This window comes from Aulostomus chinensis, chromosome 22, assembly GCF_037954235.1.
Source record: "Aulostomus chinensis isolate RoL2024-O1b breed Wild chromosome 22, RoL_Achi_v1.0, whole genome shotgun sequence".
Classification (NCBI taxonomy): Eukaryota; Metazoa; Chordata; class Actinopteri; order Syngnathiformes; family Aulostomidae; genus Aulostomus; species Aulostomus chinensis.
The window spans coordinates 14920918-14945645 of NC_141341.1; the positions used below are offsets into that span (position 1 = coordinate 14920918).

Genomic DNA, 24728 nt, shown 5'->3' on the forward strand with positions numbered 1-24728 from the left:
CAATATTTACTTGGAATTATCGTCTCTATCTGAGCTCTCCTACTCAGACTCTCCAGCGTCCCTCCAGATCGTCCAACAACAAGCACAGAGCAGCTTTCTCTTCAAGGTCCACTACGATAGCACAGGGCCAGCTAACACTCCGCCAATTAAACGCTGAATGCTAAGCCTGTACTAAGCACTGGGGTCCCAGTAAATCTCTGGTCTGTTAGAAATTACCGATAAGCAATGAATGCAGTAATCAACAATTACCTGTGTTGATGGGAATTTATGAATTTTCCCATCAAATGCTTGGCACGTCTTTAACGTAAGGTCTATCTGATACTTGTACTACATCTTGGAGCAATGAATAGCCGGGCTGTAGTGCGGAAATGTGAACCGATGTCATTTACCACTACGCTTCGGTGATTAACCCCAAGAGAGTACTATCATGTAACAATTACACACTAAGTGCAGCAGGTTTTAGGGACAACACAAAGCCCTTCTGTGTATTTCAGGCTCTGGTGATTTGTCATGCATAGAGATTATTAATTATCCATATGCACAAGCAGAAAAGTGAGTTTAGTGGGATATTTTAGGATTACAATTTTGTGGTTGTTTTTGTGCCAATATGTACAAATTGGACCTGATTTGGTGATTTGATTTGTGTGTTTGCGAAGGTCCTTGAGTAGCAACAGACTAGTGCAGGGTTCTTGGGAGGTGAGTGAGAGAGAGAAGAGCTTGGTAAAAGTGGAGAGAGGCAGGGCATAAGACGCCTCTGCATTCCCCTTCTCTTTTCCTTCTCTTCCCTCCTCTTCATCCTACCCCACGCCTCTATACGCAACTACCCCACCCCATCCTGCACACTCCCCTTCTTCCTCAGTACAGCCACACACACACACACACACACACACTTGCTTTTTTGTATGAAGGGGGTTAACCCGATGAACAATCCTGTCTGTCTTTCCCAAAATAAGCCAGTGGGAGAGGGATCGGCGAGTAAGCCAGGGAGATTGGAGCAGCGAGGTGCACAGCCCCTGGTTATAAGTCCTGAGAGTGGGAGCGCAGCCTGCTCGGACCCTCAGCCTTTAGCTCACTGTACACTGCCTTCTGCCTGCCTGCCTGCCTGACTGAGTGCCTGATTGACTGAGTCTCACTCCACTATTCCTCACTCTCTCTCCCTCTCTGTCCTGCTCCTTCGATCCTACCCTCCTACTTTCCACCCTGGAGTGTGAGAGTGCACAGATTGGGAAGGTGCTCCTCAGACCTGCTCGTGGACAGCTTGAAGAAAGCACAGGGAGGATTTTTCCCTTCTTCTTTTTTATTTCATTCCCTCTCATTCACCATCTCTGCCCAAAAGCACATGGATGGACTTTTTTGTTTTTGCTGAAGGCAGAAGAATAAAATTTAAACAGGCAGTTTGCTCCACCTGCAGTTGAAAAAATTCCATTTTTCTTTGGCCAAAAGGTTTGTTTTTGGTGGTTTCTCCTGCACTTGTGAGCAGCACTGGACCCATTCAAGCTGTCAGCTCCTTGCCAAGAGGACACCACTCCTCTCTTTTTGGCTTCATTGAATATCTGATGCCATCGCATCCCATGGGAGACACACGTGGCTGAGGCAAGGAGGGAGGTAGAAGAGATACCCACCTGAAGCTCACACCTACCGCTGCCCTTCCAGTGCACCCCCCTGCCCCTCAATCCTCTGAGGAGAGAAAGGTAAGCCATACCTGCTCTCACGTTTTCTGTTAGCATCCCTGCGTCCTGTCATCTCTTGACTTTTCACTTCATCACATGTGGCTGCACTGGCCCAGGCCAAAAGAAACAGAAGGAGAGAACAGGAAAGAGGGAAAAAATAAAAATAAAAAACAGACGTTGCAATATCTTAGTCATGGGACCTGCATAATTCTCCACAGTCCTAAGCCAGTGCGCAGTGTAATGGCTTGCAGATTAAAACGAATCTGTGCAGTTTTTTCACCAGCTCAGACACAGTATGGACATTAATTATATTATTTAATTTGCTGCTGTGCAACTTTTATTAATCTGCTATGAGTGTTGGGACTTTGTCTGCATGGATAGTAGAAATTCTCTGTCTCTCTTCTCGAACCACCTCCAGAATTTTTTGCATTTGAATTTCAGGTGTGGCGTTAAGAGGCATTCATACCCACATACCAGACTCTTACTGATGATGTTGTAGTGGGCGTGGTGTGTCATCTGAACGGTGTTATCTGAACGTGCATTGGGGTGCCACAGTATGTAGAGTGGCCCAGACACAGACATGCAGACATTAACATCTTAAAATTCTTGTATGAGAACAGATCATAATGTGCTTTCCCAGCTTAGACGGAAGGAAATTTCTCTTGGCTCATTATTTTGATAGATGGTTGGTTTGAAAGTAATTTGCGTTGTTGTAAGTGGACTGAGAATCACACATGGTCATATTTGTTTTCCTCTCCTCTCCTCTCCTCTCCTCTCCTCTCCTCTCCTCTCCTCTTCCTCTATTCTGTCCATCCACTGTGACGCCTCTGGCAAGCGTTGCTGCATTCCAGTGTAACGACATCCGTCTATCGCAGAGACAGGAGGCATAGCTGTGACTCCTCAGGTGCCTTCCGTGACAAACCAACAGAGCTTAAGAGACAGAGAGAGGGAGAGAGACGAGCAAAAAGGAATGAGAGGAAGACATTAGTGACACTTATAGAAGTGAAAAAAAAAATCAAAAATAAAGGAAGGATTCCAAAATGCACGCTTTGCAGAGAAGATACATTTTTCGGCCACATGTATTTCAGTGCACTAGTGGCAGAAAGAGAAAGAAAAGAGAGCGAGTGAGGGAGAGAGAGAGAGAGAGCAAGAGAGGTTTAGAATGAGTGTAAGAGAGCGAGGAGGAGGAGAGTGTCTGGAAAAGATGGTGGGCTGGAGTTCTGAGATCCAAAAACAATTGGCAGCATCCCTCTATTTCGCTGGCTTACAACAAGAGTAGTCAACTGCATATGTACCTGTGTGTGTGTGTGTGTGTGTGTGTGTGTGTGTGCGCGCGCGCAGCCACACATGCTTCTTGGAGTCTATGTGAATATCAAAGTGTGTTACACAATCGTCACGATGAGTGGGTAAATGGATATATACTAAACTGTGAATTCTCCCTCAGGCAATGAGGTAGAACTGTTTTCAGGAATTCTGCAGGTCTGCAGAGCCGCTGGTGCGTAGAACCGTCTGTCTTACTGTCCAAAGTCATATTCGCTTATAATGTTCAGGGCCTCTGGTATAAATTTTGTGGTTTTCCAGTTGGATTCTCCCTCACTCTTTGTTTCTTTTAAAGTATAGGTCAGTAGATTTTGGCGTCTCTGCATCTGCCAGCATCTTGGACCTTTTTCTTGGAAACACACCGATTGTATTTCCATGACTGGCACAAAGGGGATGGCAACATTGAGATGTAACCTTGGTAACTCCATGCTTTTGACTTGAATTCTGTGTTCTTTAATGGGTGGCAACTGGGCACTCAGTTTGTGAGGGGTGGTTAGTCACAAAGTAGCGCACCAAAAAACTGGGCTATGACTCTTTGATCCAGACCACATCATGGATACGCCGCCACCTCCACCCGCACCTCATCAACACACACACAAACACACCAGTCATTAATACCACCAATTAAAGGCAAAACGGGTGGATGCTCTGGACTACTGTGTGACGAATACATCTATTTTAGGAACAAGCGAACAGTTCACAACATAAACTGGACGAGTGTTGATATTCTAAGGTGCAATCATATGTTGTAGATGGACTGGGGAACCGGGACCCCATCTCTTGCTCAAACTGGGATTAGCTTTAGCTCCCAGACACTATGTACAAGCGATTTTAATTTTAAATGATTTTACTTGAGGAATACTTTTAGAGCAGGAGCTTTACTTATAACGGAGTATTTTTACCGTGGTGCAGATGAGTGCTTTCTCCGCTAGTGTCATTCAAGACAGTTGTCGTTTCAAATCTTTCAATACCTGAATTTACTGATGTACCTTGACTTCTGTACTTGTTTCTGGCGTTTTCACACACTCAAAACAGTTTAATAGCACAAAACTATAGAGCACTAAAGTTACTAAACTAAAAAATGTAGTTTAGTAACTTCATTTTACTGTTTCAACTCTTCAGTTTGATGTCTCGTCATTTTGCGATGTTTCCACTCAAATCAGTTTTGCAGCATGAAAAAAATGAATTACGACTGTGAGATTTACACATCAAGCATTAACATCTGTTACTGAATGAAAAGTCATCTTGTGATACTCTGGATCACTAGGTCCTAAACTTTGTAGAGGACTCCAAATCATGAAAAATACAGCCTCTTGCTGTGTACCCCTTCACAGGTGTTGCAGGACTCACCTTCAGCTGTGGTACTGACAGTTTCTGTTGCTCCCATGGGTGTGGGGTATGGGTTTGTCCATATTTGAGCCTGTTAAGCAAATCTATTGGATGCTACAATGCCTTATTTTTTCCAACCCGAAATGGATATTGTCCAGATGGGAATGGATATGGTCTAGGTGGGGTGCATCTCCAAAGACCCACCCACAGCCCTACCTCTGCATCCACTTGGTTCGTACTCAATGCCTTTAGGCCTGTGACGTAAGGTGGATGAGGGTCAGAGCCAATCAGAGGATGAGCAGGGTTGGATCTAGTAGAATGTGGTGAATGGTGGATTTTGATACAGTGTGACAGATTTTTTGTCATATCACAATGTAACATACCTCAGTTTGCAAATCAACGCGTTATAGAATTGAAGCAATCAAGACATTGCCCCAAAAGAATCAAAGATCGATACCCAGCGATATAAGCACATCTGCCTCAACAGGACACCAACACCGGTATTTTCTGCACGTCAGTATGTGGAAGTCAACCCTGGCTGCAGTGTAGCAGGTGTAGAGAGAATAATAATGTAGCAAACCAAATGTTTATGAGGCCTACTTGATTCTTGCTGCTGGTGTTATGCTTGGAGTGCAGTCCTGGCAGCAACAATGCTTACTGGTACCACTAACATTGTGCAGCCTCCCCCCTCCCAGCGTCTCACCAACATGTAACTTCACGCATGTTGTAGCGTCAGCCTGAAGCAACGGTTCAGCGACCCGGCTCTCTTGTGCTTTTTTAACATGACGTTTCTTAATGACACGTTCACTGACAAAAGAAAGATGAACAACTGGCACTGGCGCGCACGTGCACACACACACACACACACACACACACACGTTTTAGAATAAATTATTAACACAATATTAACAGCCCCCAACCAATCGCCTGTTGATGCTTTCCCACCCAAAACACCAAGCATGACCAAGCTTACACCAACATTCGTCACACTGAATGGACCGTGGCAACGACAGCATACTTAATTCCCTGTGCAAAACAAACACCTACAAGATTTTAATGCTCCTTACACACACAAACACACACACACACGCACGCACACACACACACACACACACACACACACACATGCGCGTGTGCTCGTCAACAAACATGCGCCTGACAGCGTTCTCATACAATGCTGAGCCCCTCACGCCCCACCAAAGATACTTAATTGACTAGAACATGTTGAAGTTGGGACTTTAAGACTCCAAACTCAACATCAGTTCTAGAATTTCTGACATCTTTGAGAGTAACTGGTGCATTGTAATGTGAGGGTGAGTGAGCACAGTTTTTTAAGCGTCTTTCTTAGCGTAGTCAAAGGTACAGAACAAAATGCCTCTACAAGCCTTTACAAACAGCCTGATTATAATATGAAAAAATAATCAATAATCATGAGGAATTTAGACATTTTAAGATGATTTTACCTCAAAAAAGGAAAAGATAAAAACAGATTTGCAGTATAACTTTAAAGATAATTAATTTTTATTACCAGGCCTGTTGTTATTATCAATTAATTAATCATATATATATATATATATATATATATATATATTTTTTTTTTTTTCATCTGATTTCCCAGATTTGATCCCTGGGATCCTTCTTTGGTCAGCTTTGCTGTAGATGCATCTTTTCAATGTTTCTCAAGGTGTAATAAAAAGCATAAACTAAAGAGATTTTCTTAGACGCTGCATATTCTGTTACTGCCTTGACGTTTTCTCTTACACTTGAAGTGTAGTTTACAATTAGTCGCCACCAGGGGGCAATATACTGAGTATTACAGGAGAGAAAAGAGTTTCTTGTATCTGACAGATGAACTTCTAGAAAAGAATCCTCTCACACTACCATCAATGTGTAAGGTTGGATTCTCTTTAATCCTTTTATGATCTGTTTGTTTTCCACAAGCACATCTCAACCCAGCAGCTGAAATATCTTAGTCTTGTTTTTTTCTGCACGCTGGTGTTTACTCATGTGTTCCTTCCTATATTTCACTCTCATTGTGTATTTTAGTGCATGTTTGTGTGTTTACTTTTGCATGAATGTGTGTATGAGAGGGAGAGTGTCTCTATTACTTTGAGTCATATGCCTCGAGAGCAGGAAATGAAGGAGAATGCCGCTCATTCTCAATGAAAAGTAGACGCCCACTCACTTCTTTACTCTCCTGGAACCTGCACACACACACACACACACACACACACACACACACACACACACACACACACACACACACACACACACACACATATTACTGTATTCATGGGGGCTGTCACTGACATAAAGCATTCCCTAGCATCGCAACTGAATAAGCGTAACTTCAGACCACACACACACACACATGCACACACACACACCACACGCACGCACACACACACACACACACGCTACTGTGCGTGCAGACATTCCTCTGCACAAAACGCAATTATGCTAACTGGTGCCACTGATATACTGAATGAAGAATTACACTGGAGGATGGTGGAAACAGAATACAGGCCCTGGTCTTAATCAAAGCTTGGACCATAACATTCAAAATTAATAGTCTGGATTTGTTTTTCAGCTAAAAGGAGGAGAAGAGAAAGACAGAAACATATTTCTGCATGCTAGAGGAAAATTTGCATCTTGTCTTACGACTTCCTTTTTTCCTCTCATGTGTTTATATGCTCCAAGCTTCTTTGCACATCACCGGTAGCCATCTTGGCCGGATCACATGGCTAATAAATGTACTGCTAGCTTTATGGCGGAAAGTGAATCTGCGCAAACATACGACCCTCTGGAGTAGACGGAGCAGCATGTTATTAATCAGACACAATGTTTTGGGTCTCGCAAAACAGTGCAGACGAAAACAAAAAACAGTAGTGCTTTTCATTATTCTATTTCTGTTTCATGTCTATTGAAATTTTGGCAGCTTCTTTTTCTGTCTGTGTGTCACACGGATTCATTTCACGCTTTATCATTGTTTATCTGTTTCTCTCTTCCACTTTCATTCTCTCATCTGGACAAAAGGAAGTTTTTCCATTGGGCTGGCAGCAAGAAAAGGGGGACAGAGAAAGAGACAGCGAGAGTAAGCTGTAGGGAAGCTTGGCAGACGACCGTTGTTATTTTTCCTCCGTCTCCCATTGACTCTGTCAGCAGTCGCTCTGTCTCAACAGGGTCTCGGTGCTCAGAGAGGCTGGACAACATGGCCTCTGCAACAGCTATCACTGGGAGCTTATCAGCGGCACACTTAGTAGACAGAAGCAGGAAGAGGTGGAGGGCCTTTCATGGTTGCCTTTCTTCTTGACTTCAGTTCAGGTCTCCTTCCCTCCTTCTCCGCTTCTTTTTGTTTTTGTACAGTACGAGCGATCAAATCTTGAATCGAATCCCTTCTCTTTACTGGGTTAAAGCTAAAACCCATGTGGTTAAGAAACCTTGTTCTTTCATGCCAGACATTGCTTTCAGTCAGTGAGGCCTGAACAGAGCGCCGTGGACAAAACATGGATTGAGCAATGCTTCCTGGACTCAAATCTATATTTTTCCTATGGTGTGTTTGAAATTTTTTGAAAGGGGGTGTGTGTGTAGAGGGGGGGCTAAGAGAATCCAACAGGAACAAACAAGAAAGGGATCCTCAGCGCTAACCCAGCAACAGTGTTGTTCCTGGTTAATGAGATGTGACATCTTGTGTTCTTCTACAGACGTTTTCTGGATGTGAGGCGAAGAGAGTTTCCGCTTCCCTCCCGAGGTCGTGTGTGAAGATCTCCCTGCTCTCCAGTCTCAGTTGTGGAAAACGGGGGAATCTAAAACAAAGTGGTTTGATGTTAGGTTGGCGTTTGTTGTTAACCAAGGCAACGTGAAGTGGCGAGCGGCAATTGTTGGGGGGGGGGGGGTGAATCAGCGTTTGTATTTCTAAGTAACTGTGCAAATGAGCGTGTATACAGTAACAGTGTAGGTTTATTTGGCTTTGATTTCTGTCTCGCTACCTTTCCTTCATTGCCCTTCACTTCACCGTCTGGCAAGAATTTTGTTTGAAGCTTCCAAAAGTAGAACGTCAAGCCAACTCTTAACAGGGGTCAGCACCTCACTATAAAACTCACATTATCCCTCTTTTCATCTTGCTACACACTTACTTCCTGAGCCAACTGTTTATTTTTATTATTTCGCGTCAGATGCAGGCAGGATATATCTCTCTCTCCGATGGGTCAATATTGAGTAAGGGGTTGGAAACAGCTCTTTTGAGACCGTTTGAACCTCTCCAGACTTTGTTATTGTTCAGTCTGAGCCTGTTTTAGATGTGAGCATAGCAGTTTATAAAAAGAGAAAAGGTTATTGTGATGTTAGAAAAATAAAAAAGCCTTTTATTTTGGCAGATTTTCTCGCACAGGGAATTGATGATTACCAAGTGACACGTGTATGCTCACACGTTATATATATATTTTTTTAATTTGTAGCAGGCATTCATCTTGTTCCATTTGTCAATCAATTTTGCTCGAACCGATATCTGCCATCCATCTTGGAGGTTGCTTTTGGTGCTGTTTGTTGCAGCGGTATGTAAAATCTACCTGGCTGGAGGGGTGGAGCCAAGTTTGGGTGAAAAAAATTTGGGGTATATCTTGACATTTCCCAGAATCACTCAGTAACTTTTCAAGCCCTCTGATAATAATTCTTTTCTTAATATTATTTAATAATTTTCACCTGGTGAGATACGTGACGTTTACGTGAATATAGAAACAGGAAATCAAATGGACAAGGGGTAAGACTGTTGATAGATCTTTTTAAAATTTTGGTATTTTAAGTATTTAGGGCAGCTGTTGTTTGTGTTTTAACCACTTGGGGGCAGCAAAAACAGCTTTTCCACCGAAGAAAAACAACCTTAAACGCAGTTCTTAGCCTATCTTTCAAGGACGCTGATTGATTGAAGCACAGTTGTTCAGGCAAAAACTTTAGGCGCTAACAAAATGGTTTCTATGATCTTGTGATGTTGTTGTATCCCAAAACGTCCTGCCTCGTGTGGTACATACACAGCAACATTAGCGTTCACTGATTTATCCGTCTCGCTGAAGTAGCTATCTTAGTAGCATGTCGGCCATGTCACAGTTTTCTGAATTAAAGAGCTTTTCGTTTGCGAAGCTCTTCCAGTGACTTAGTGTAGCGGCAACACAAGCTATAATTCCCTGAGCGTTTTGAACTCTCAGCAAAGCAAAGCTCAACAAGAGAAAAGAAGTTCCCGCGGTCTGAAATAAAAAGGTCAGGACTCCTGCGCAGACCTGAGTGTGCAGCCGACAGAAGTTTTTCTGATGAACAAGTGAACATCGACTCGGAATCAGTTTGGTTTGATGTCATGAAGTTTTGACACTCAGTCGTAGTGAAATGTAGCTTTGCTTGCAACATTTCACTGGGGTGTAGTGTGGGTTTGGTGAACTTTCACTGAATGTAACATGTAGCTTTGCTCACGAACATTCCCATGTAGCTTGCACAGCGCCGTTGATGAACAGCACGTTAACGGTTGCTTTCTCACATACAGCAAACACGCTAAGACTGAGAAACTGAGGGGAGTTGAAAGTGACAGTTGCCTTTAGCTCTGCGAATCATGAATGTCTACATAAAAACGTGGATGAGTGTCTGTTTCAGCTGCACTGCAGTCGTTGAAATGTACTTGAAACGTTAACAATAGTTTTGAAGCCCTGCTGTTTCCCCATTAAAATATTAGCATTTCAACATTTGAACTGATCAGATTAGTTTGCCGCTAAGCACGATATGAAATTAAAGCACATTAAACTGTAAATGATTCTGACGTCCATCCACATGAATTACTGCGGTCTCTAGCAGGTAACTGCAGGTGCCCGCCACATGGCCACAAACATCTGCAATCCCTCTTTCTTCTAGCTTTAAACAACCTGGCAGAGGTTGCCATTTTCTGCCCAGATAAACATCTGAAATTTTGCCTGGCTCACATTTCTCCTCAAAAGGAATGAATTCAAGTCAATTTATCCTCTACAGCGAACCACCCCTGGCTTTCGGGTTTGAAAATTTAGAGGGAAAAAAAAAAAGGCACACATTAAGTCGTCAGTACAATCTCAGTATATACTGACATATATTAACAGTGGATCCAATAAAAACAGCTTTGAAAAAAAACACACAACAATTTGACAAAACAGACGTTATGCTTGAGCCACTGCAGTATCCCATGATTGTTGGAGGCAGGGTGTTGCTTCTCCTAGACTCTGTGTTTAAAAGGTCTTGGCTTACAGACTAAACCCTTTCTGTACAGACTTTGAGCCCGTTGAGCAACATGTGTTTCATAATGCAACGCTCAGAGGCATTAGGCAAAACGTACAACACAACCAATCCTTTACAGCTTGTGTCCTAATCATTTCCTGTAATCAGCAGCAAAGTAGTGAAACAATAAAATAAAACAGCAACTTAGCGCTCATTCCAGCTCATTTGAGACGAATGCTGTGCGAGCATTGCTTTCCTGTGTATGTGTGTGTGTGTGTGTGTAGTCTCAAAAGCGAGCTCTCTTGTTTCTGTTTATCCTTATAATATATGTAATGCTTCCTGGAGTTAGACGGGAGAGGCAATGCAGTTTGGCAGCATTCCGAAGTGTTTAAAGAAGCTGTTGAAGATGAATTATTTTTGCTTCATGCTCACGAGACAGGAAGGGTTATTGCTCTGCCTAACGATCTAAGCGGGATAGCAGGAGGAGGGGGTTGTGTTTCGCAGGGAACATTTGAGATGCTGTGCAGCGAGGACTAGGATAAACAAACATAAAACTAATTGGACGGCAGCCCCGGTCTTTGCCTCTCCATCATGCGTTTGCTCAGTTTTGTCTGGCAATATGAACACAAGAGGGTAACATAAGAAAGCATGCGAGAACGTTCGGAAAGATTTTCCTCATGAAAGCTGGCATTTCAGTGAGTGGCGCCTGATCACACTGAACACTAACCAGTAATGGAAGAAAAAGTACATTTCTATAGATTGAATGTGATATTCAAGTCATGTGGGTGCAATATTGTTACTGTTCCATTTACAAGGGGCGAGACAGATGACGAAACTGTTTCTGGCAGCGAGACCACGGCTGTAGTCGCATTAAGCACCGCAGAAGTGAACTGTCTTATTGAAAACCCAAGGAAGGTCAGAGATTTACATGACCTTGAGTCAAAACCTGCATGTTTTGTAAATGATGAATTGCAGAATAAGAGAACAGAAACAAAAGATAGTTTTCTTGATGTTAACCATGCAAATCCACGATTGCTTCGATGGCGAACGCTACAGATGTACAAGCACTTCTGGGAGGATGTTCTTTGGACAACCAACATAATACTTAATTAGGGAGGGCTTTGAATCAATTACCACCGGCTTTCATGTGGTTTGCAGATGGCTATGCACTCTCTCCCCCTACTTCTCCTGCTCTTTCCTCTTTGAGCCGCCAGCAAACAGTCCTGTTGCGTTGCCTCATTACTAATTTGAACCAGAGAAGCGGTCATTTCCGAACTGCGGGCCCTGGTCTGCTCCACAAGCTGAACCAGCCCAAAGGAGCCTGAGCTGGACTTCCCCCAAAAGCTGGGCAGAAACCACACAAACCCAAGTTTTCCTTACATGTGGTGAAAGTGTGATGGGGATATTGGAAACACCAGGAGAGGTTAGGAAACGGGGATCTATTTGGATGAGAAAGACTGAAGTAGAACATGATGAAAATGGGGGTATGGGGAAAGTGGAAGGTAATTGTGAGAAAGAGGTGAAGGGGTGAAAGTACAGGGAAAAAAGGTAGAAGGAGCCGAAAAGGAAAAAACACGCTCGGTTTTGGGAGCACTCGGTTTGTAGAAACCATGTGGCATCTTTGATCTGGCCGAAGATTTGAATCAGTGTCAACAGAAACATGCAGGGGCCGTCTGTTTGCTCCCAGACACAGATCATTCCTCCATGAATTACTGCGCTGCAGTTTGCCACAATCTCTTTACTACTCCAGTGTTTGTTTACCCGATCAAGAAAACCAGGCCTGTTCCTGAAGCTGATAAACAAGCTCAGAAATACCTCAGAATTCCAGCAATCAGCTAAACTTGCTGTTAATCTCTAGAGGTAAACAGAAACCTGGGTAGTTTTGAAGGTTTTAATCAGACGCTGCTGCATTCATATACTGTAGCTCAGCTCACAGGGGATTCATTCATTCTATACAGTCACTGTCTTCCATGGTAGGGATGAGGCATGTTCTATATCCCATGTGGACTGGAAGGAAGAAGGAGGAGGGAATAACAATGAGGCAGAGGAGCAAGACAAGGATGCAGACATGTCTGCCTGATCTTTACAGTGAGAGAATGTGTCCCTGGCATGTGACAGTCAGCTGATTCAAACCTCATGTTGGATGGGGAAAGACAGTGAAGACACAATGTAGTTAGGGGATTGTGGCCACGCTGCAAAAAAATGTCAGATGGGGAGGTTTTAGTAGCATGAGAAGGCTTGTTTGATAATCCCTTGTTTACTTAATCTTGGGTTAAATAATTTTGTGTCACTCTTCGTGGCGAACAGATATTTTTACTCTGTGATTTGGCCTGTTGTTGTTGTTGGTTTTTTTTTTTACCCCCTTTGCACACTGAGCCAAAAGATTATGTAGAGCAGTAAACATGTGTGTTTTTGGGTGTGTTGTCATGGATTTATGATAGACTGTGAATGTTAACATGCTATGCATGAGCTAACAGGCTACACATTAGTTAAAATGAACAAAATCAGCATCTTAACCCCAGGCTAAATAGAGGAGTCACTTATCTGAGATAGCTCATGTTACACGTCCACTTCCTTTTTTCCTCTTTTACAAATATCTACAGGTGGGAATCTTTGACAGGTGGGACTCAGTGGCAAGAGGGCCAGAATCACTGATGTCAGCTATCAGCTAATGTTACACAGCCTAGACGATAGTAGGTGAATACGGTACCATTACTAAAGTTTCACTGCCATCATAGTTTTTGTTCATACATCATAAAGTAGGTGCCAAAGAAAACAAATATTTTCTTTCAGCTTAATATTCTTATGTTTGAGAAGGAGAATCCAGGCCAAACCCACAGCAGACCAAAAAAAATACCCTCTGGTGTTATGTGCAGATTGCAACAAACATTAATATGGGCATACCGTCACCTACTCTACTGTGGTCAGGAACATCAGGGCTTTAGTATTGTAGGTTATGGACCAGTTGACTGTGTTTAGATAAGTGGAAGCTCTCAACCTGGAAGCCATGTTTCACACAACATCCTGGAAATAACCCAGAAAAACGACCCAACAGACTCAGCGTTTGGGTTGATTAAAAACTTTGTGTGTGTGTGTGTGTGTGTGTGTGTGTAATCACTACCCATGAAGAACGAGTTTTATTTTGTTGTGCATGCATAAATGTAATTATTATTGGACCAACGAAATTGGATCTACAAGAATATTTTCTCATTTCCAGTCACTGGCACTAGCAACATGACATTATTTTTATTTCCCAATCCCAGCTCTTGTCTTATATGATAAAAGTCACAAGGAATAGTTCGACTCATAGCTGGAAGTTATTATTATGAAACTCTTCCTGTTGTCGCCTTCGTTCCACTGAATGTTCCCGAATCGTTCTCTTCCTCGAGATCACATGAATGATTCTTACATCCTCGTCACTACTGGACAACACCACCATTCCCGTAGGACACAACTGACCAGAGGGAAGTTAGCCCATCAATACAACATGAAAAATAATACAAATTTCACATGGAAGTGTTCAAATCATATCTTCATAACATAGCCCGTTTGTAATGTTTATGTAGGTTTAAAGCTAATTTTCTTGAAGAAAAAATGGTGCTGGTACAGCGTATTGTTTGACATTTAACATCCAAGAAAATAAAAATGAATGAGGAACATACTTTTGCTATTTTTAAAGTCCTCACATAATAATTCTAGTGCTCCAAAGTTGTTATCTCTTCCATGTTTGTCAGTGTGTGTGTGTGTGTGTGTGTGTTCATTTCTTTCACATACAAAGCCATAAAATACATACAGTACATTTTTGTGTGAAGCGTCTGCCCACGTCGCGCGGGCAGTTGTGCGGTGTCTTCTGTGCCTCGTAGACAGTGAAATAAAAACATTGATATTTTTAACAGAAACATTTGTGCACTCACCAGGCAGTAAGTGTCTCAAGAGGAAATGCGTTATGATGTGCTGGATTCAATCTTTCAGCAACTTGACCCAAGCCACTAAAAGCTGAGAGGATCAGCCAGGACATCTTGTCTTGAGGGATGGTGGAGGTAGCGTCCCTGAAGACATAATGAAGCAGGGAAATGCACATCCACTCTCACGTGGAGACAATGAGAAATGCAGACCGCTGCAACACTTTGCAGGGGAATGTGCGCAGACACTCTCTAAATTACACATTAACGGTGCCCTCATGAATTGAGGGTCCTTCCCTAAAGGGCTGTATATGTGTGTGTGATCTGAAAACCAGGTTCGCTGACATTTCTCTCTGCCTTGTGTTTCTCAGTGTTCCCAGGCATAATTCTTCTGCTCCCTAAAGTTTTGCTGTTTCCTCTGGAGTTCTTCTTGTCAAAAGGCTTCTCCCAGTTAGCAGCCAGTGATGACAGGCAGATAGTCGTAACACAGAGGTCTTCCCAAAGGCAAATAATCCTCCTGTTGTACAGCATAATGTTTGTGGTCCAACTGCTCCTGGTAGAAAGCGAGACAATCAGTTATTTTGACACTGTTAGTTTTCACCACTCAAATGGTTATAGTTATGTAGGCATGCCATGTATTTATGATTCTGAAAGACCCATAAATCATTAATGTAAACCTAAATTCCCTCTACTGCACTGGTTTTGAAAAAACAAAAGGAAGTGGTGCATATTGAAAACTGTAAGACGCTGTATATAATTCAGTGTAGAAGAAAAGGAATATATATGCAGTATCTCCTTTAAGTTGTTTACCTTTAAAGCAGGGATTCCCAAAGTAGGGGTGCGCGAGCTGCCACTAGGGGGTGCGCGGAATAAAAATGTGATGGTGGTTTGGAGTTTTTTTGTTTTTTTTTAATGGGATTTTCCCACATTATAAAGATGTGTAAATAAACTTTTCCTTTATAAAAGTTTAAAATCAAAAGCTGATATATTGATTAATACATAAATGCAGGCTATTGAAAATGCACCTCATCTTAAGATGAAGTGTAGAAGATGTAATCTCCTACTCACTGTTTATGGTAATATTGCATTGTTTTCCCCTGAAGGTGTGGGGAACTGGGGGTGCGTCAACCCAGTTGGATACAGAAGGGGGTGTGCGGCCAAAAAAGTTTGGGAACCGCTGCTTTAAAGCAATTTGGAAAAGGCCATAGCACACATTGCCATCTTTGAATGATGACAGCGTCAAAATAGAGAGAGGGTTCCGAGGTGGGCACCAAAATATTTTGTAGTTTCAAAAAATATTCAATTATTTATTTGTTATTAACCGACAATAGCTTCTTCTCTTCACTGAGGGAAAATAATATTTTATGATGTGTCAATACAGTAAAGGTCTGATAGGCTCAGGGCATGAAAATGCAGGAAAACATTGTAGTTTGAGTTAAAGTTGACATGCGGTGCCGTAAGAACACCAAAAACATTCAGTACATCCATTTTCTACTGCTTATCCTGTTAAAGTTCGCCGAAGGGTGGAGCCTATCCCAGCACCAGTCCATCACAGGGCCAACACATAGAGACAGACAACCGTTCACACCCACAGTCAATTTAGAGTATCAATCAGCCTCGTCCCCTCTTGATGTCTTTGGACTGTGGGAGGAAGCTGGAGTACCAGAGAGAACCCACACAGGAACAGGGAGAACATGGAGACTCCACACAGAAAGATCCCGCCCCCGAGCCGGGACTTGAACCCGGAACCTTCTTGCTGTGAGGCCACAGTGCTGACCACTGCACCACCGCGCTGCCCTGATTTGGTAAATGTTGGGGAAAATACCTTGGCCTGGGGTACAGTCCTGAAATACTGTGATATACTCGCACAACCATCTTCTGGCTACAAAGTCATGGGATTGTTGCAATGCGACTGGGATGTACCAGACGTGGCTCTAGTCCAGAACAAGGCCCTTTGCTGTATTGCTCAAATAAAGATCAAGAAATGCTTGAAAAAAGAAATCTTTTTTTTTTTTTTTTTAAGGAAGATAAAGCCCAGAATCCCTTGAAAATGTTGATTTGACATCCTTAGTCATTAAAATGCTGACAGAGTCCAAAATTGTCCAAATAGTTCCCAGCCTTGCCAGACACAACAGCACATTCACAGTCTGGGATTTATTTTTCAGTCTGCTTCATGATTCTGTCTTCTGTCGTGTTCTTTAATAATTTTACTGAGAGGCCTCCTGCATGTCTTGTCTGTCCATTGTCAAGAAGCGGCACGACAGCTCCCTTTACCCATCATCTGCCAAACACATTTCGAATGCAGAGTTTCTTTATATCCCATAACCCCTTGCAGTCTACACTCCTTGCCTTGTCTGCACCCTCGGATGCACTTCCTATGCGCTTGAATCATCATCTCGGTCCATTTTTCTGAACGTCTGATTCACTCCACGGAGGGAGTTTGGAATGAGTCTTTAATCACTTCCAGTGCATTTTCTGTAAGAGCTGTGACCACAACTCAGACAGTAACACAGAAGTGTCTACGGTGGGTGGAGGTGTGTGCGCATGCAGACAGCGCAGGCGGGCAGACAAAGTAATGGAAGGTTATATTTGTTAGCTGAGAAAATCATATGATCTACAGAAATAGAAATCAGCACTGAAATCAAGATTGGCTAAGACACATTGAGGGATCGTTTTCTCTGTTTTTTTTGTTGGTTTTTTTTTGTTCTAAATGTCTCAGAATGAAAAAGTCTTTGTTCTGTTGTATTATGATTCTTTGGGAAACCCACTTTTAAATCCAGATGGTTGGGTCTTGTCTCTGCTATCAGTCTAGACCTGATTTATTTACACATCTGTGTTTGCACGATAAGCAAATTGTGGCCATTATCTTTTGAGTGCGAGAGGGCAATTGTGTTTTTCCCATAATGTGGCCGAAGAAGCTGAGACAGAGGGGGAGAGAACACACCAGCAAAAATGAGTGTGACCGCTGTGGGAGATGTGGTGAACATCAAGAAGTGGGGATGGCGGTGGAGGGCCGGGTGGGTGGGTGAAAGAAATTTGGCATGGCCGATGGAAATGCGGTCTGGAGCCGGCACACACTCGTGCATGAACACATACACATGGGCGAATGTGCGCACAAGCAAAGGACAGACACCAGCACCCATCATTCAAAGAGCATTATAAGGGCCTTTAAAGTAATCCCGATAGAAACCTCAGCCATTATAGTTTGTTCGTTTCGGAGACAGAGGGAGAGAAAGTTATGGCATGGGCAGGCCAGTGGTGTAGTCGACAAGAAAAGCATGACAAGTAAGTCAGACGATGTTTGTTTTTATGTCTGAACTTTTAATCTTTTACATGTCTTTTCTCCCCGTTTCTCTCTGTGTGAGCGAGAGAGACAAGGTCTCTCGTCTGGGGAAACTATTCAGTGATGGAAGGAAGGTGCAAAGGGTTTATATTGCTGCCGCTCCTATCAGGGATCATTTAATCTCTTCACATAGCTAAACATGTCGTCTAGTTTACCAGAACAAGGAATAACATTTTTACTGGGTGACTATTTCCTTTCAAATTTGACAAGACTTCTGCTTTTTTGCACTCCTCGCTAGGTTTTAAGTAGTCTGATCTAGCAAGCATGTAGCAGCCTTCACACTGACAAATAGCAGATTCTGATGAAGATTCCCATTGTGAACAAAGCAGACATTCCGGTGAAGACGTTGTCGTCACATTTTCCTGTCGTCTCCTTTATCGTGGTCGCGGCAGAAGTGGCCTTCAAGCACACATAGAGTTAGCAACTGCTAGCTTTGGTTACATCCTATTTCTTCTGTGTTATGGATGGTATAACCAAGCGAAAGGGACAATACCAAGTTTAAACCAGATAGTTCCTGGCACAGGATTAGTACAGTTGTTGTATTTGTTAAACACTACCCCCTGACCTCTGGAACACATGCAGAATGCATCTACAGTTTGGGACCAATTGAGGCATACTTTGGCAAGTATGATTTCAGCCAGACGGAACACATGTACTTGTATCTTAAAAGTCCAGTTTTAGTTGAGGTTTTGTAACATTACATCAGCAAGTGGACTTGGTCTAGTCCACATTGCTTTGATTCCAGCCGAAGGTGGGCAATGTCTCTGCGGGAGTTTCCTATGATGCCCTTTGCCACCTTTTGCTAATACCTACAGTGTTTGTTTACCCTTGAGTATCACCCATCACCTCACAACTTTTTGCCCCTGCAGCAGACTCCACCTCCACACCACCCTCAGACAGCAACCTCCTCAGAAAACATGACAGCCCAGACCAGCACGTAAAAGGAAAGTGGGGGGAGTTTATCTGTCTGCCTCATGATCTTAAATCTCCATCCAAATCCAACAACTGCTTATGCGGCGTTGCATTCCGACGACTGTTATTTCGGCATTATGTCTATTTGCACTGCTCTCAGCTGAGGGGCTGTGAAAAGCCGTCTAAACACAGTTCTCTCATACCACGCAGTCTTGGCCTGTGTTAGCATAGCCGGGTGAGTGCAAATATGGAGCAGGGCGATGAACATGTCGGATAACCACTGCTTTTTTTTGTAAATTCTTCATCATTTTTCTTCCAACTCTTCACTTTATCCACCCTTTGAGTCAGCCCCTGAAGCATGCAAAACCTCATATGAAAAATATTTTTTCATTTAACTCGAGTGGTATCTAACTATGCAATATATTTTTTTTTTTATCTTGTCAAGGTTTTGAGATATCCCTCTCTGAGATTTCAGGATTTTCAAATTATTTAAACGCAACATTTTGTTTCCCCAGAAATGATGTCCATGGAACTCTAGGTGTGGACGCTGAAGTCTTAAGATTTTACTAGATAAAATCAAAAAGTACAGGCAACTCGACATCACACGAATGATTTAAGCCTTTTAATTTAAAATTACTTAACATCTTCCCCAAAGGTCACTGATTAAAAATGATGTTATGAGAAAGTGGGACTTGTTGGTCTTGAGTCTATCACCAAGACTAAGCAAAATCCAAAACACTGTTTCATCACTCCCTCATACTTGGGGAAACCAGCAAACAACATCAGGAGTTTTCAGGGACTATATCTTCAGTGATACAACTCTGGGGCAGCAGGTAGGCTACTGGCTCCATGCCCTGCTCCCCAGGGAGCATGTCGAATTGTCCTTGAGAAAGACACTGAATCCCTAAGTGCTCCCGATGAGCTGGTTGGCACCTTGCATGTCAGCTTCCGCCATCAGGGTATGAATGTGTGTGTGTGTGTGTGTGTGTGTGTGTGTGTGAGAATGAGACACATGCGTGAAGGAAGAGAGGGTGATACACGTAGCGTATGAAGGAATTTACCATTTATTAAGGAACCAAATGAATGTGGTTCATATTGAGGTCTGTGGATTATCCAGCGTCACAATAATCATGATCCTGTATGAAATTTTGATGGTGGATTTGATCTCCTATAAAGAAATTTTGTTTTTGCTTGTAGGATTTTGCAGGATTACATAAAGCTGTTGTTGTGGAGGTTTACGGTATGAGCCAAAGAAGAACCCATTACATTTCGGGGCAGATCTGTTCAAAAGAGCATGCCAACTTTTTGGGTCATACTCATTTTGCCTTCCTCCCTAGAGCCAGACAAGAAGATACTTCTTCTCTCCTCTTTTTTTGCGAGTTAGCTTAGCACAGTGAATGGTATTGAATGGGAAGTGTCAACACCTCTAGACAGTGTTCCTAATCTTGGTTTATATAGAATTAACACTCCTCTCTTTCATAACTGGCCCATGATTAGTCGTATCAGTCGCTCTTCTAGTTGTCATCAAAGTTTCATTTGGGCTTTTGAGTTGCTGTGTCAAATCACTGAGCCCCTTGATCTTTTCAGGAAAGTAGTTCTGGCTATGTGTCTGATTGTAAAATGCCTTATAATTTTAAATTGTAATTTCATACCAGAAGTTAAAACAGCAATTGTTCTTTTAAAGCAAGCAAAGACTGATTTGGATAAATATTGACAGTGGTATGCTGACACTTCCCACCCACTACTACTCACTTTGCCAAGCTAACTAGCGCACAGCTTATCTCTGCAGGTCTTAGCTCCCTAATGCAGCAGGGGAGAGAAGGGTATCTTTCCTCTTGCCTGGGTCTGGAGAGGATGGGCAATAAGTTCAATTCCTGAAAAGCTGCCATGTTTCTTTAACGTAGAAAAAAATTTCAAGTCTCCATCAGTCAACAGGATTATGTAAAAGCTCTGGTCCTGAGTAGGTTGCCCCACAGAGACTTACTCTCACGGTGCCTCCAATTCTTCAGAATGAGCTTGTCAAACCTCAGTGAGCGAATCGACTGCGTTCTATGAGGCAGAGCAGAACATTCGGTCTTCATGGCTGCTGACAGACATGAATGGACTGCTGGTACTTTTAACTTTCTCTTGCAGAGATCATTTTTACGTGTAAACGGAACTAAAATTGAAGCGCTTCTGTCGTCAATTCCACATGTGTTTGGTGATTTTGTCAGATGACGTATAGCAGTGCAGAGCTGCAGCTTGGAAGTGTTACTACATAGTGTGTACGGGCTGCAGCTCAGCCCCATATTATTGTTAAACAGCATAAATAGTAATATGTACCATAGGATGGATTCATCTTGGCTATATTAGTATTAAAATACTGTGATCAGAGAGAAGGAGAGAGAGGAAGTACTCATGAACATTCCTCAGGATATATGACATGGGTCTTCATGAAAAAAAAAAAAATCAGCTGTATTTCAAATACTTTTGAAAATACTTCCAGACATGTTTGCTGGTTTCAGTTGCTAAATTTGCATATAATAGGGTGGGTTTTTGGCCTTGAATGAGGTCTGTGCTCCCCAAGTGAATTCGTTTATATTAGTAATTTTCAATTCTGTGAGCAACACAGTAAATTCACTTTACCCTCTTTGAATGGGGAGAGAGATATCTCCAAAGTTGGGGATATTAAAATCCAAATAAATATTTGAAAGAAACTAACTCTTGTTGCCATAGAATTATAATGGACACCCGGCAGGTCTTTACACCTCGTGAGAGGGATTCTGCTCCCTATAGCTAAATAGATGGATTTCACTCTCACTGACACTGGTCTGTGCAGCGTGTGCACACGCATGCCCGCATGGTCATGTGCACACCCACGCTCACTCCACAAGACTTTTACAGACCATTTGAAAGTCATTACCACTGATTTACAGAACACTCATTATGTGTGGTAGGTACCACAAACGTTACACACACCACCGCCACCTCCAGAACATGTCCTCTACTAGTGATATGAGCATGTGCCCATTTTGTTTTGCTTTTTGGGAAATAAAAACACACACACACGTGCATGGAGTGGTGGGGTTTTCACTCCTACTTCTCCAAACCTAAGTAAACATGTTGGCTTCCAAACCATACACAGTCCCACTAAAGAGACGCGTCAGACGGGTCCAGGGTTATGCTTTCTCAGCAGTGGATGAGTGATTTGAAAGGAAAGAGAGGTTTTGTGGGCAATTTACATACACAGGATTTTGAGTCATATCGGGGTCGATTGCGGGCTGCAGGCAGCCATTCCCCTGGCTCCGGACACACCATCCTGTCCCTGGTTGATAGGCTTCACTCACACACTTCTCCATGCTTTTCTACTGTGACACAAGAGAGGAGGGAAGGGCAGAGTGAAGAGACAAAACATACCACAGCGTGTTGCACTTTCTCAAAGCACATTTTTCGGACAGTGTTGACAATGGCAATGCTCAAAAGCAAAACAATGGCAGAAGTCCTCCATCTGGTTGCAGTTTGTATCCCATGCCAGTTTGAGTGCGAGTGATACAGAGACCTCTGAGGGGCTTAAAACAACAACAGCTCACAGCTGAGGAGGCTGGTTACATATTTCCAGCTACTGCAGCAATAAACACATGGTTCTCACACACAGACACATGTTCCCTGTGTTTCTACTAAATCAATAGAGGCTAATTTTAAAATCTGGTGACTGGTTCAGGAGAATATCGGAATGGTCAGGTACTGTAAAGACATTAAAATTGTCAGATGAGACCGAGGGAGATAAAGTATGACACGTACTGACCTCATGGCAAGTGCAGCCTTGGAATGTGCTCGAGTGTTTTAGTGGCGTTTGTCTCTCCACACCTGTGGAACTAATAGCGAGCCACTGAAGTCAGATGTCCTATGAAAATATTTGGTGGAATGAGAGAGGGGGGAGAAAAAGGGGGCGTGGATGAGTTGGGAGGTTCATACCTAAAGACAGGCGTGTAGTTTGGCTAAGGCTGAGGATTTCCATTAAACGGTAGGTTTGAGGAACAAGATAATTGCTCTAGCAGAGTCTCCAGCACTAAACCCCCGTCTCCTCAGCCCGCTGTTTCTCACAGACACGCTGCTGAAACTCTCACAAAACACTGTTGCTATTTCAAAATGTTCCGATTGATTACAAATAGCGAATGGTGAAATGTTGTTCTCACTCTATATGTGGTTTGATTTTGGAAAACCCCTCGAGCTATGAAGTCCGACGTCTCTGATGGATGACAAAAGCTTTTATATTCTAATTATTTTAGCTGAAATTGAAGAAGATCTTTCATGCCTTCAGCAACATGTGTGCTCTGGGCTTGTGAAACTTTTTTATTATTATTATTATTAACCAAAGAAGTTACTTCAAAAATACATGGCTTTGAAGTTAGAAGCTCATCTTTTTAGTTTCACCCCACAACAGGGATATCACTCAAAAAGGTTCCATGAGGCCATGGATAGGAAGCCAGAATGTGGTATGGAAATGGTCCTGCCAGCATTAGAATGTTGGCCGAGGCTTTCCCCTGATGCAAATACTGCTCTTGTTGCTCCCTCCATGTTTCTTTGAAGTCTATCTTTCTTTGGCTGCAATAGTTATCACAAAAGTGATGTTCCCTATTGGCTTTTACGAGTGGGGAGTGAGTTTCAGGGGCTAAGTCCCGGAATAGGTCTTTTAATGGATCAAAACATGAATTTGACCTCTACTTATTGGTTATTTTGTGGGTGAGAAGTTTCCTTGATTATTCTGTTGGAGCCAATGATATTAAATTACCTTTTAATGCACACGAGTGTTACAGCACCAGAACTGGCAACGTTGCTGGGTGATTTGGTATGTCTGTTTTTTTATATTTAATTCTTACCCAAACCATGATTTTCCACTGCCCTAACCAAGTGTTTCTTGTGCTTAAACCTGACCACAATATGGTCAATAATGTTATCTTAAAGCTAAAGCACGGAGCATTACGCCTTTGGCTCCGCTGTTAGCCTCCCTCTTTGTTACCAGTTCAACCACACAGTGGTGGAAATCCCTAAATGATTCATTTCACTATCAGAATTTGATCCCCAATAACCTTTGGAAAGTCTAAAAGTTGCACGATTAAATGACTTATCCACAATCAAACCAGAACTAGTTACTAACCAAACAGCAATGTTGCCAAAGACACAAACTCCATGCACAGTGAAATGCTGGGAGATTTAACCGGAGGAGAAGAGCTCAATGAGCGCTGCGTGAACTTGTTGGACGAGAACTTGAATATAAGAGATGTTGAGCTTTATGAAAATACGATACACGTGCAAGTATTTCACTGTAGGGTTTTTGTGTAGGAGCTTTTTGTAAATGTATATTCGCCAAATGTTACATGAGAATTTGCCACAACTTGTGGATGGATTGCCATGAAATGTGGAACAGATGTGGAACTGATATATTTGGTGCCCAGAAGATAAACCATCATGGTTTAAAATGATCTGACACTTTAAACATGTCTCGGCATCAAATGTGACGGATTAAAAGCTATTCTTTATCAAATTTGTTTCTTGGAAGGTGTATTTTAATTGACATACTAAACTACGGGGGTGAAAGGATTACACCCGATTACCATCGGTATCATAATAATGTCATTGTGAGCGTTGACATTAAGGGACTTCGTGCCAAAGCACACACTCTTTGTGCTGCTGGTATTGGCTTTTTACCCCCAATTTGAGGCTTTTTTCCAAAGTGGATTTGTTTTACTTCAAGGAACTGCATATTATTAGTGTATGAATATGGGTGAAAATGGGTTTTGTGTAACCAGCTTTGCGTCCTCCTGCTCTGGCACTGTGGAAAATTTGCATATGTTTAAAAAAAAGCGAGGAAATGATCTCTGCTTGAAGAAACAAGACATTAACTTTTTTTTTTCAACTGTAATGGACAATCATCAAGGCGTGTTATGTATTTCTTGGCTGTCTGTTTTTAAGGAGTGGTGTTATGTTTATGAGTATGCTTTTTAAATTCCTGTCCCCAATTGAGGGTAAAGCCACTGAAAACAGGCC

The 24728-nt window shown here is 42.5% G+C and overlaps 1 protein-coding gene across 1 annotated transcript in view; it reads left to right on the forward strand.

The window, feature by feature from the left end:
• The first annotated feature begins 870 nt into the window (after nt 1-870).
• col8a2 (collagen, type VIII, alpha 2) overlaps nt 871-24728 on the forward strand; it is a 53147-nt gene continuing 29289 nt past the window's right edge. The window contains exon 1 of the mRNA XM_086193953.1: nt 871-1691. The gene's annotated coding sequence lies outside the window, so the exon portion shown is untranslated. The remainder of the gene's footprint in view (nt 1692-24728) is intronic.